This window comes from Ictalurus punctatus, chromosome 8 (assembly GCF_001660625.3).
Source record: "Ictalurus punctatus breed USDA103 chromosome 8, Coco_2.0, whole genome shotgun sequence".
NCBI classification, from domain to species: Eukaryota; Metazoa; Chordata; class Actinopteri; order Siluriformes; family Ictaluridae; genus Ictalurus; species Ictalurus punctatus.
Genome location: NC_030423.2, coordinates 30,610,193 through 30,624,341, shown reverse-complemented (window position 1 = coordinate 30,624,341; position 14,149 = coordinate 30,610,193).

Below are 14,149 nucleotides of genomic sequence, written 5' to 3'. Positions count from 1 at the left end.
TCACCTCTAATTAAAACTGTGACATCATCCGCATATGCAGATAATTTAGTGGGTTGTTGGGAGTTTAGAGTGTCAATTTGTAGACCTGTTAATTCTCTCCTGAGTTTATATAGCAGGGGTTCAATAATTATGCTGTAAAATTGGCCCGACAGGGGACAGCCCTGCCTGATTCCCCTCTGAGCCTTCTCAGCAGAACTGAGGCCACCGGCCATTTTTATCATAAATGTAGCTTCAGTGTATAATAGCCATATCATTGTTTCAAAATCAAAATTTTCACCAAAACCAAAAGGCTTTAAGGTGTTAAAAAGAAAAACATGTTCCACCCGGTGAAAAGCTTTCTCCTGATAGGCATAGTCATACAAATCCCTTACTAGATGCAAATTATCTGCAATAGATCTGTCTTGTACACAATATGATTGATCTTTGTGTATGACTGTGTGCAGTACGTCATTTGCTCTGCTTACATACGTATCCTCTCTACGCCTATATTTGGGGCATAGATGTTCACGAAGAGAAAGTAAAGCTTACTGATTTCTGCCCGAACAATCAATAGTCTCCCTGGGTCAATTTCGTTTTTTGACAGAATTTTTACTTTGACAGTAGGAGAGAAAAGAACTGCCACTCCGGACTCAGGTTGGACCCATGACTGAGGACCATTTCTCCTTCCACCCATAGGCCCCATTCAGCCTCATTGCTTGGGTCACTGTAAGTCTCTTGCAACAGGATCACACTTATATCTTTTAGCTGTACTATCTCAGAAAGTAACCTGTTCTTTCTTCCACCCCTCATCCCATTGATATTTAGAGATCTTCCATGAAGAAAAGGGAGAGAAAGAAAGAGAAAGTGCATAAAAAGAAGAAGTTAATCATCATCATCATCGTGTTTGCGTTTTTCCTTTGCCTTTGCCCTCGTTATTCTTTCATTTACTGTTTGTTTCCTTTGCCTAATGGTGGTCAGATGCTTCCTTAGTCGATATCTCTTCTGTTGTGAGAGCTTTCATAGTTGCTAGTTTTCCTTGCCATTATAACAGATGCAATGAAATTTTCAGGATCTGAAAAGAAGTCACTGAGTTCTACACCTGTTTTTCCTTTTGTCTCATCTAAAAAGTGATTAATCTCTTCAGGGGTATACAAATCTTGTTCAGCCACACTTCCCATATCTGTATCTGACCAGTGTTCTTCATCTCTCGACCCATCATCTGCACATTGGGACATTTCATCTAACTCATCAGGCTCATTATCTTCAGAGCCTCCTGCTTGTGATTCTTTAAGTTCACACATTCCTTCATTGCCTTCCTGTACTTCACTCTTATCAGTCTCATCAGTTACAATCTCAGCGCCGCTATCCGGGTGCTCAACCCTCCTAACATCTACATTACCGTCACTCACCTCCTCTGAGGTACCTTCCTTCTGTGTCTCAGTGCTTTGTTTTTCTGGGTCCTGTTGATGTTGATTCTCACTTTCCACATCTCCACGCGATGTAGACGGCCACTGATCGTCTTTATGTGGGCATGTAACACGCTTGTGCCATAGCGCAACACATACAAAACACTTCCGATTTTCAGTACTTGCGTAAATCATGTAAGAATTCTCTTACTGTTTAACTCGGAACGGGACTTCTAGTGTGCATTCCGACGAATTCAAAAGCATAAAAACCTGGCGGCAGAAAGAAGTAACATGTTTAAGCACCATATTTTTACAGCCTAAAGGAATCATCCTTACTGGGCTTGCTATCGTCCCAAATCTTTGCAACTCTTTTGTGATTGCGTCATTACTGATAAAAGGTGGAACGTTCAAAATGGTAATCTTAGTTGCTGGAGTGGATAGAGGGGTGATCTGTACATGCACTTCCTTAACCCATATTCCACTCACAGTCAGCTGGTTAATCAGCGCTTCGGATTTTAAAAACACCAAAACTATGTTGTAGAGCCCTACCTGTTCTCCCAGAGCTACAAGTAGCTCCTCTATCGTTACTCAGGGCTCTGGTACACACCTTCACCCATTTCGGAGAGATAGGTCCAGTGGTGTTTGCCCGGGAGTGGACGCCATTTCAGCGCCTAAACTTTCCCGGGCCAACAATAGAAACTGTTGCCTCTGTTCTTACTTCTTCCAAATAACAAGGGAAAACGGGAAAGAAAAAACACAAAGGGAAAAAGTAAAAGAAGAGAACAGAGGAAGAAAAAAGAAAAGGTAAATAAACTTTTTCGCAGTCGCTCTCAGAACCGCGCTCCGTCCTCCCCACGCATACACTCCCAGCGAGAGAGAGAGCGAGAGAGAGAGAGACAGAGAGAGACAGAGGCAGAGAGAGAGAGAGAGAGGGAGGGAGACAAAGAGAGAGAGAGACAGAGAAAGTTTGAGGAAAGAAACACAGCCGTATAGGCAGCTGCTATATTGCGAGAGCATTTATCCAGGGTGTGTGTAGATGGTAGGTGTGTAGATGGAAAGTGTGTAGACGGTTGGTGTGTGTAGATGGAAGGTGTGTATAGATGGTAGGTGTGTAGATGGTAGGTGTGTGTAGATGGTAGGTGTGTATAGATGGTAGGTGTGTGTAGATGGTAGGTGTGTGTAGATGGAAGGTGTGTGTAGATGGAGGGTGTGTGTAGATGGTAGGTGTGTGTAGATGGTAGGTGTGTGTAGATGGAAAGTGTGTAGATGGTAGGTGTGTGTAGATGGTAGGTGTGTGTAGATGGAAGGTGTGTGTAGATGGTAAGTGTGTGTAGATGGTAGGTGTGTGTAGATGGTAGGTGTGTGTAGATGGAAAGTGTGTAGATGGTAGGTGTGTGTAGATGGAGGGTGTGTGTAGATGGTGGGTGTGTGTAGATGGAGGGTGTGTGTAGATGGTAGGTGTGTGTAGATGGAAAGTGTGTAGATGGTAGGTGTGTGTAGATGGAGGGTGTGTGTAGATGGAGGGTGTGTGTAGATGGAAAGTGTGTAGATGGAAAGTGTGTAGATGGTAGGTGTGTGTAGATGGAGGGTGTGTGTAGATGGTAGGTGTGTGTAGATGGTAGGTGTGTGTAGATGGAAAGTGTGTAGATGGTAGGTGTGTGTAGATGGAGGGTGTGTGTAGATGGTAGGTGTGTGTAGATGGTAGGTGTGTGTAGATGGAAAGTGTGTAGATGGTAGGTGTGTGTAGATGGAGGGTGTGTGTAGATGGAGGGTGTGTGTAGATGGAGGGTGTGTGTAGATGGTAGGTGTGTGTAGATGGAAAGTGTGTAGATGGAGGGTGTGTGTAGATGGTAGGTGTGTGTAGATGGAAAGTGTGTAGATGGTAGGTGTGTGTAGATGGAGGGTGTGTATAGATGGTAGGTGTGTGTAGATGGAAGGTGTGTAGATGGTAGGTGTGTGTAGATGGTAGGTGTGTGTAGATGGAAAGTGTGTAGATGGTAGGTGTGTGTAGATGGAGGGTGTGTGTAGATGGAGGGTGTGTGTAGATGGTAGGTGTGTGTAGATGGTAGGTGTGTGTAGATGGAAAGTGTGTAGATGGTAGGTGTGTGTAGATGGAGGGTGTGTGTAGATGGTAGGTGTGTGTAGATGGAAAGTGTGTAGATGGTAGGTGTGTGTAGATGGAGGGTGTGTGTAGATGGAGGGTGTGTGTAGATGGAAAGTGTGTAGATGGAAAGTGTGTAGATGGTAGGTGTGTGTAGATGGAGGGTGTGTGTAGATGGTAGGTGTGTGTAGATGGTAGGTGTGTGTAGATGGAAAGTGTGTAGATGGTAGGTGTGTGTAGATGGAGGGTGTGTGTAGATGGAGGGTGTGTGTAGATGGAGGGTGTGTGTAGATGGTAGGTGTGTGTAGATGGAAAGTGTGTAGATGGAGGGTGTGTGTAGATGGTAGGTGTGTGTAGATGGAAAGTGTGTAGATGGTAGGTGTGTATAGATGGAGGGTGTGTATAGATGGTAGGTGTGTGTAGATGGAAGGTGTGTATAGATGGTAGGTGTGTAGATGGTAGGTGTGTGTAGATGGAAAGTGTGTAGATGGTAGGTGTGTGTAGATGGAGGGTGTGTGTAGATGGAGGGTGTGTGTAGATGGTAGGTGTGTGTAGATGGTAGGTGTGTGTAGATGGAAAGTGTGTAGATGGTAGGTGTGTGTAGATGGAGGGTGTGTGTAGATGGTAGGTGTGTGTAGATGGAGGGTGTGTGTAGATGGTAGGTGTGTGTAGATGGAGGGTGTGTGTAGATGGTAGGTGTGTGTAGATGGAGGGTGTGTGTAGATGGAGGGTGTGTGTAGATGGTAGGTGTGTGTAGATGGTAGGTGTGTGTAGATGGTAGGTGTGTGTAGATGGTAGGTGTGTGTAGATGGAAAGTGTGTAGATGGTAGGTGTGTGTAGATGGAGGGTGTGTGTAGATGGTAGGTGTGTGTAGATGGAAAGTGTGTAGATGGAGGGTGTGTGTAGATGGTAGGTGTGTGTAGATGGAGGGTGTGTGTAGATGGAGGGTGTGTGTAGATGGAAGATGTGTGTAGATGGAGGGTGTGTGTAGATGGAAAGTGTGTAGATGGAGGGTGTGTGTAGATGGAGGGTGTGTGTAGATGGTAGGTGTGTGTAGATGGAGGGTGTGTGTAGATGGTAGGTGTGTGTAGATGGAGGGTGTGTGTAGATGGAGGGTGTGTGTAGATGGAGGGTGTGTGTAGATGGAGGGTGTGTGTAGATGGTAGGTGTATGTAGATGGAGGGTGTGTGTAGATGGTAGGTGTGTGTAGATGGAGGGTGTGTGTAGATGGAGGGTGTGTGTAGATGGAGGGTGTGTGTAGATGGAGGGTGTGTGTAGATGGTAGGTGTGTGTAGATGGTAGGTGTGTGTAGATGGTAGGTGTGTGTAGATGGTAGGTGAGTGTAGATGGAGGGTGTGTGTAGATGGAGGGTGTGTGTAGATGGTAGGTGTGTGTAGATGGAGGGTGTGTGTAGATGGTAGGTGTGTGTAGATGGTAGGTGTGTGTAGATGGAGGGTGTGTGTAGATGGAGGGTGTGTGTAGATGGAGGGTGTGTGTAGATGGAGGGTGTGTGTAGATGGGGTAGTTGGGGCAGTTCACACACTGATGAAGTGTAGTGATTCCTGATAAATCTCAGGAGTTCACATCTCTGAGAATCAGAATCAGTTGGTCAGAAGAGCGTGCCAAAGACTTATTATTAACTTACTGGAGTGTTCGATAGGTGATGAAATGATAACAGTGCACACACACATACACACACACACACACACACACACACACACACACTTTCATTCCTCTTAATCATACATTATGCAGTCAGAGACACACATCACCTCCTCCTTTCATCCTTCATTATGCATTTTAACTTTCTGCTGAGACAGAGAGAGAGAGAGAGAGGAAAAGTGGGGGGAGGGGGGCAGAGGGGGGAGAAAGAGAGAGTTACAGAAAAGAGAGAAACAGGCAGATATAGAAATACACTGAGAAGAGTGAGAGAGAGAGAGACTAACAAACACCAACACACCAACAACACACTAACACACCAACAACACACACTAACACACACTAACACACCAACAACACACACTAACACACCACTAACACACACTAACACACCACTAACACACCACTAACACACCACTAACACACACTAACACACCACTAACACACACTAACAAACACTAATACACCACTAACACATCAACACACCACTAACACACACTAACACACCACTAACACACACTAACACACACTAACACACCACTAACAAACACTAATACACCACTAACAAACACTAACACACCAACAACACACACTAACAAACACTAACACACCAACAACACACACTAACACACCACTAACACACCACTAACACACACTAACACACCACTAACACACACTAACACACACTAACACACCAACAACACACCACTAACACACCACTAACACACCACTAACACACACTAACACACCACTAACACACACTAACACACCACTAACACACACTAACAAACACTAACACACCACTAACAACACTAACACACCACTAACACACCACTAACAACACTAACACACACTAACACACACTAACACACACTAACAAACACTAATACACCACTAACAACACTAACACACCACTAACAACACTAACACACCACCAGCAACACTAACACACCACTAGCAACACTAACAACACTAACACACACTAACACACCACTAACAACACTAACACACCACTAACACACCACTAGCAACACTAACACACACTAACACACACAAATACACCACTAACACACCACTAACACACCACTAGCAACACTAACAACACTAACACACACAAATACACCACTAACACACCACTAACACACCACTAGCAACACTAACAACACTAACACACACAAATACACCACTAACACACCACTAACACACCACTAGCAACACACTAACACACACTAACACACCACTAACACACCACTAACACACACTAACACACACTAACACACCACTAACACACACTAACACACCACTAACACACACTAACACACACTAACACACACTAACACACCACTAACACACACTAACACACCACTAACACACACTAACACACATTAACACACACACCACTAACACACACTAACACACACTAATACACCACTAACAAACACTAACACACCACTAACACAACACTAACAACACTAACACACCACTAACACACCACTAACACACAATAACACACACTAACACACCACTAACACACACTAACACACACAAATACACCACTAACACACCACTAGCAACACTAACACACACTAACACACACAAATACACCACTAACACACCACTAACACACCACTAACACACACTAACACGCCACTAACACACACTAACACACACTAACACACACTAACACACACTAACACACCACTAACAACACTAACACACCACTAACACACCACTAGCAACACTAACACACCACTAGCACACCACTAACAACACTAACACACACTAACACACCACTAACAACACTAACACACCACTAACACACCACTAGCAACACTAACACACACTAATACACACAAATACACCACTAACACACCACTAACACACCACTTACACACACTAACACACACTAACACACCACTAACACACACTAACACACCACTAACAACACTAACACACACTAACACACATTAACACACACAAACACACCACTAACACACCACTAACACACCACTAATACACCACTAACAAACACTAACACACCACTAACACACCCTAATACACCACTAACAAACACTAACACACCACTAACAACACTAACACACCACTAACACACCACTAACAACACTAACACACACTAACACACCACTAACACACCACTAACACACACTAATGCACCACTAACAAACACTAACACACCACTAACACACACTAACACACCACTAACAACACTAACACACCACTAACAACACTAACACACCACTAACACACACTAACACACCACTAACACACACTAACACACACTAACACACACTAACACACACTAACACACCACTAACAACACTAACACACCACTAACACACACTAACACACCACTAACACACACTAACACACCACTAACACACACTAACACACACTAACACACACTAACACACATTAACACACACAAACACACCACTAACACACCACTAATACACCACTAACAAACACTAACACACCACTAACACACCACTAACACACCCTAATACACCACTAACAAACACTAACACACCACTAACAACACTAACACACCACTAACAACACTAACACACACTAACACACCACTAACACACCACTAACACACACTAATGCACCACTAACAAACACTAACACACCACTAACACACACTAACACACCACTAACAACACTAACACACCACTAACAACACTAACACACCACTAACAACACTAACACACCACTAACAAACACTAACACACCACTAACACACACTAATACACCACTAACAAACACTAACACACCACTAACACACCACTAACAACACTAACACACACTAACACACCACTAACACACCACTAACACACCACTAACACACACTAATACACCACTAACAAACACTAACACACCACTAACACAACACTAACAACACTAACACACCACTAACACACCACTAACAACACTAACACACACTAACACACCACTAACACACCACTAACACACCACTAACACACACTAATACACCACTAACAAACACTAACACACCACTAACACACACTAACACACCACTAACACACCACTAACACACACTAATGCACCACTAACAAACACTAACACACCACTAACACACCACTAACACACACTAACACACCACTAACAACACTAACACACCACTAACACACACTAACACACATTAACACACACAAACACACCACTAACACACACTAACACACCACTAACAACACTAACACACACTAACACACCACTAACACACCACTAACACACACTAACACACCACTAACACACCACTAACAAACACTAACACACCACTAACAACACTAACACACCACTAACACACCACTAACACACACTAACACACCACTAACACACCACTAACACACACTAATACACCACTAACAAACACTAACACACCACTAACAACACTAACACACCACTAGCACACCACTAACACACACTAACACACACTAACACACCACTAACACACCACTAACACACCACTAACACACACTAATGCACCACTAACAAACACTAACACACACTAACACACCACTAACAACACTAACACACCACTAACACACACTAACACACATTAACACACACACCACTAACACACACTAACACACCACTAACACACCACTAACAACACTAACACACCACTAACACACCACTAACACACACTAATACACCACTAACAAACACTAACACACCACTAACAACACTAACACACCACTAGCACACCACTAACACACACTAACACACACTAACACACCACTAACACACACTAATGCACCACTAACAAACACTAACACACCACTAACACACCACTAACACACACTAACACACCACTAACACACCACTAACACACCACTAACACACACTAATGCACCACTAACACACACAAATACACCACTAACACACACAAATACACCACTAACACACCTTTAACACACACTAACACACACTAACACACACTAACACACACTAACACACACTAACACACCATTAACACACATTAACACACACAAACACACCACTAACACACACTAACACACCACTAACACACACTAACACACCACTAACACACCACTAACACACACTAACACACACTAACACACCACTAACACACCACTAACACACACTAACACACCATTAACATACACTAACACGCCACTAACACACACTAACACACACTAACACGCCACTAACACACACTAACACACACTAACACGCCACTAACACACACTAACACGCCACTAACACACACTAACACACACTAACACACACTAACACGCCACTAACACACACTAACACACACTAACACACCACTAACACACACTAACACACACTAACACACACTAACACACCACTAACACACACTAACACACACTAACACACACTAACACACCACTAACACACCACTAACAACACTAACACACACTAACACACCACTAACACACCACTAACACACACTAACACACACTAACACACACTAACACACCACTAACACACACTAACACACACTAACACACACTAACACACCACTAACACACACTAACACACACTAACACACCACTAACACACACACCACTAACACACCACTAACACACACTAACACACCACTAACACACCACTAACACACACTAACACACCACTAACACACCACTAACACACACTAACACACCACTAACACACCACTAACAAACACTAACACACCACTAACAACACTAACACACCACTAACACACCACTAACACACACTAACACACCACTAACACACCACTAACACACACTAATACACCACTAACAAACACTAACACACCACTAACAACACTAACACACCACTAGCACACCACTAACACACACTAACACACACTAACACACCACTAACACACCACTAACACACCACTAACACACACTAATGCACCACTAACAAACACTAACACACACTAACACACCACTAACAACACTAACACACCACTAACACACACTAACACACATTAACACACACACCACTAACACACACTAACACACCACTAACACACCACTAACACACCACTAACAACACTAACACACCACTAACACACCACTAACACACACTAATACACCACTAACAAACACTAACACACCACTAACAACACTAACACACCACTAGCACACCACTAACACACACTAACACACACTAACACACCACTAACACACACTAATGCACCACTAACAAACACTAACACACCACTAACACACCACTAACACACCACTAACACACACACTAACACACCACTAACACACCACTAACACACCACTAACACACACTAATGCACCACTAACACACACAAATACACCACTAACACACACAAATACACCACTAACACACCTTTAACACACACTAACACACACTAACACACACTAACACACACTAACACACACTAACACACCATTAACACACATTAACACACACAAACACACCACTAACACACACTAACACACCACTAACACACACTAACACACCACTAACACACCACTAACACACACTAACACACACTAACACACCACTAACACACCACTAACACACACTAACACACCATTAACATACACTAACACGCCACTAACACACACTAACACACACTAACACGCCACTAACACACACTAACACACACTAACACGCCACTAACACACACTAACACGCCACTAACACACACTAACACACACTAACACACACTAACACGCCACTAACACACACTAACACACACTAACACACCACTAACACACACTAACACACACTAACACACACTAACACACCACTAACACACACTAACACACACTAACACACACTAACACACCACTAACACACCACTAACAACACTAACACACACTAACACACCACTAACACACCACTAACACACACTAACACACACTAACACACACTAACACACCACTAACACACACTAACACACACTAACACACACTAACACACCACTAACACACACTAACACACACTAACACACCACTAACACACACACCACTAACACACCACTAACACACACTAACACACCACTAACACACCACTAACACACACTAACACACCACTAACACACCACTAACACACCACTAACACACACTAACACACCACTAACACACCACTAACAAACACTAACACACCACTAACAACACTAACACACCACTAACACACCACTAACACACACTAACACACCACTAACACACCACTAACACACACTAATACACCACTAACAAACACTAACACACCACTAACAACACTAACACACCACTAGCACACCACTAACACACACTAACACACACTAACACACCACTAACACACCACTAACACACCACTAACACACACTAATGCACCACTAACAAACACTAACACACACTAACACACCACTAACAACACTAACACACCACTAACACACACTAACACACATTAACACACACACCACTAACACACACTAACACACCACTAACACACCACTAACACACCACTAACAACACTAACACACCACTAACACACCACTAACACACACTAATACACCACTAACAAACACTAACACACCACTAACAACACTAACACACCACTAGCACACCACTAACACACACTAACACACACTAACACACCACTAACACACACTAATGCACCACTAACAAACACTAACACACCACTAACACACCACTAACACACACTAACACACCACTAACACACCACTAACACACCACTAACACACACTAATGCACCACTAACACACACAAATACACCACTAACACACACAAATACACCACTAACACACCTTTAACACACACTAACACACACTAACACACACTAACACACACTAACACACACTAACACACCATTAACACACATTAACACACACAAACACACCACTAACACACACTAACACACCACTAACACACACTAACACACACTAACACACCACTAACACACCACTAACACACACTAACACACCATTAACATACACTAACACGCCACTAACACACACTAACACACACTAACACGCCACTAACACACACTAACACACACTAACACGCCACTAACACACACTAACACGCCACTAACACACACTAACACACACTAACACACACTAACACGCACTAACACACACTAACACACCACTAACACACACTAACACACACTAACACACACTAACACACCACTAACACACACTAACACACACTAACACACCACTAACACACCACTAACAACACTAACACACACTAACACACCACTAACACACCACTAACACACCACTAACACACACTAACACACACTAACACACCACTAACACACACTAACACACACTAACACACACTAACACACCACTAACACACACTAACACACACTAACACACCACTAACACACACACCACTAACACACCACTAACACACACTAACACACCACTAACACACCACTAACACACACTAACACACCACTAACACACCACTAACACACCACTAACACACACTAACACACCACTAACACACACACCACTAACACACCACTAACACACACTAACACACCACTAACACACCACTAACACACACTAACACACCACTAACACACACTAACACACACTAACACACACTAACACACCACTAACACACACTAACACACACTAACACACACTAACACACACTAACACACCACTAACACACACTAACACACACTAACACACACTAACACACCACTAACACACCACTAACACACACTAACACACACTAACACACCACTAACACACACTAACACACACTAACACACACTAACACACCACTAACACACACTAACACACACTAACACACACTAACACACCACTAACACACACTAACACACCACTAACACACCACTAACACACACTAACACACCACTAACACACACTAACACACACTAACACACACTAACACACACTAACACACCACTAACACACCACTAACACACACTAACACACCACTAACACACCACTAACACACACTAACACACACTAACACACCACTAACACACACTAACACACACTAACACACACTAACACACCACTAACACACACTAACACACACTAACACACACTAACACACACTAACACACCACTAACACATACACCACTAACACACACTAACACACACTAACACACCACTAACACACCACTAACACACAGTAACACACACTAACACACCACTAACACACAGTAACACACAGTAACACACCACTAACACACAGTAACACACACTAACACACCACTAACACACCACTAACACACAGTAACACACACTAACACACCACTAACACACAGTAACACACAGTAACACACCACTAACACACAGTAACACACACTAACACACCACTAACAACACTAACACACAGTAACACACCACTAACACACAGTAACACACAGTAACACACAGTAAAGGAAGAGAAGAATTTTGTAAACACAGTCAGAATGAATAAGGGACAGAAACACTGGAGGTAAAACTCCAGAGTAAAATGCAGTTTTTGGCCCTGAACACACAGCACAGCGCCGCAGATCATCTGAACACATCACTGATCCAACTCAGAGGAACACACTGATGATGTACAGACATACTGCATGTATAAAGTAAATATCACCACATTCCAACCCAATTCTTCACCAACATGAACAACATCATCCCCATTTATCTTCCTCTCACAGCCCCACACACTGCCCCAACTACTAGTATTCTTGAATGTATGTACATTTGTTTCTGTTTATTTCTGTAGTTATTTTCCAATTTATTACCAAGCTTTGGCAATAGAAAATGGTAACATTAGTTATGCCAATAAAGGAAACCTTTAACTTTCACTTGAGAGAGAGAGAGAAAGAGAGAAGGGGGTGAGTGAGAGAGGGGTGAGAGAGGGGGGGGTGAGAGAGAGAGGGGTGAGAGAGAGGGGGGGTGAGAGAGGGTGCGTGGGGGGGTGAGCGAGAGGGGGGTGAGCGAGAGAGAGGGGGGATGAG